The 2,258-nt window shown below is 37.9% G+C and overlaps 1 long non-coding RNA gene across 1 annotated transcript; it reads left to right on the top strand.

Moving 5' to 3' along the window:
• Positions 1-214: 214 nt before the first annotated feature.
• On the top strand, positions 215-1,623 carry LOC149212391 (uncharacterized). The gene is made up of 2 exons (XR_016250231.1): positions 215-576; positions 1,491-1,623. It is a non-coding gene; the product is annotated as an uncharacterized LOC149212391 (long non-coding RNA).
• Positions 1,624-2,258: the final 635 nt, after the last annotated feature.

Here is a 2,258-nt window from a genome sequence, read left to right as displayed (position 1 = left end):
GCTCACCCCACATGACTGTTTGATACCTGCCTCTGATGTCCTGGATGTTGCCATTAGTCAAAATGCAGTTTTCTCAAGGGAAGTTGTTTGTCTACTTCCATGAATCGTATACTATGCAGTAGCAATCCTCAATTTGCAATCTCTTACACCACAGTCATCTAATAAGTTTAATCCTGGCACAAAGTATTGTGCTGGAATTTTGTAATAGCTCTTTCTGATGCGGTGCCCACGTAACAATCCCTCGAGCATTCTAAAACACAGAAATGTCGGTTTGAAGCTCTGTAAAGAGCTTTTCGAAATTTGACTTCCATTCTCTAATTTGCCTCGAGAGGCTGTGCTTGCAGAGGAGACAATCGAGGCAATGTTGCGGCGTTAGCGAGCGATCAATCAAATCTGTGGCCTTCCCAACTTCATTTTCCATCCTTCGGAAACAATTGTGTAAAGCATGGTTTGAGTTTGACAGGCAGTCAGTTGTGCCCTCCATGCACCTTCAAAATCTCCAAGGTGGAAAGCATTTTGGAGTGATTCTGCATAAGAGAGGTCCTGCTGGTTACTGGGTTGCTCTCGCTCTGCAAGGTATGCTCAATTCAACAGACTAGGAATTAACTGAATGGTCTTAGAACATAACTAGATTCCTTTACTGTATATTAAAATTGTTTGCTATTTATCCATGAACTTGGTAGAAACTCAGCCATGGTGTTGCAGATCTGTAACAGCTCATGTCCAAGTAATTTTGTAACGGGTAAAAACAATAGCCGAAGATGGTGCTTAAAGTAATTAAATTTGAGTACAGATAGACTGCTAAATTAAGGTTACAGTTCAATCATCACTCTGCTGTTTCAGTATAATTCAGCAATAATGCAAGTAGATTTAGCAGCTTTGCTAGTTAATTTTAGTAATAGTACATAAATAAGCATTAGAGCTTCACTGGTAGAGCAGCAGCAGGTGATTCATCTGTTTATGTAAATGTAAAACTTCAATAACATTCGATCAACGATACTACGCAGTTAATGTTTCATGGCCACGTAAATTACAGCACATGAACTGCATATGACTCTTCTGAATTTTAGTTTATTGTGAAGCTACCCTAATTTCATCTGAGACATGAATGGCTTATCTTTCTGTGTTTTTCTTTGGTGGTTAAATGCCCTTTTAGGCAAGACACTCACCGGCCAAAAACCTTCGGGTTACAAGCCGCGTGATTACTCTGGATTTGCACTTGCATTTGGCTTCGTCTGCCCACCTTGGTGCCTAGGACAAACAGCCTAGGCTCAGATGACAATGAAATATCACAAGATAGTACAAATTGCTGGCATTAACACTGGAACAAGTTCTCGAGGGTACTGAATCCATGCCTATGCAACGAAAGCACATGTGATACAGCCCACTGGACATTCTTATAATTATGTGTTATTCATAATGGCGATATTTGATTTAAGATCTTAGGAAAATATCATTAATCATCCTTTGTTTGCCTGTGAATTTTACAGGGGAGAGAACTTATCCACTCAAGGCAGGAATCAGGGTTGCTTCTATCCAGCAAACGAGATTTCTTCAGAACTAAGGTCAACTCAACTATGGTAGCTGCATTAGTCGAGGGAGCAACCAGTGATATGTTAGGTGATCCAGTGTAATATCCCTTCCCTTAATAATACATAATAAATAATAAAAATAATAAATCATAAATAATAAATGAATTTAAAAATATACAAGAAAATAAATAAAAATAATAAAAGTAAAAATAGTAATAACCATACTAAAACTCTAAATTAGAATAAATAAAAATAAAAAGAAGAAAACTATCAAAAAGAACAAAATAAAACAAGAAAGCTAAAAAATCAAAAGAAAAGTAAAGAAATAAAACAAGAAAGCTAAAAATCAAAAGAAAGTTGCATGTAGACACATGGAGTGTGTGCATGTGGTTCCCCTTCCAATGTTGTTCTATTTAATAGATGGTGAGGAAGATGAGAGGCATTCTTGCATTCCATCTTTCCGAGATTCTGTGTTTCATTTTCTTGGGAGAATGGTATACTAAGACCTAGAAGTCACTGGCAGTAGTATGTTGATTGAGGGCTCGGGGGTGGCGAGTTGTAGCAAGACGTTGCACAATTGAGCCTACGGTTGGGTGGAGAGTCGTCCCCAAAACCTTGTTGCGGTAAGCCTACTTCTACCACAGGTAAGTGCCACTCTGATTTAAATTTAATGCTAATTAGGACAGTTAACTAGATATTTATTTTTGGACTGTTACATATGGTATC

The sequence above is a fragment of the Pinus tabuliformis genome, chromosome 1_1 (genome assembly GCF_031772625.1).
Source record: "Pinus tabuliformis cultivar Carrire ecotype Pingquan chromosome 1_1, CPIR1, whole genome shotgun sequence".
Classification (NCBI taxonomy): domain Eukaryota; kingdom Viridiplantae; phylum Streptophyta; class Pinopsida; order Pinales; family Pinaceae; genus Pinus; species Pinus tabuliformis.
The sequence above is the reverse complement of the archived record's forward strand: the minus strand, read 5'-3'. Positions and strand labels throughout refer to the sequence as shown.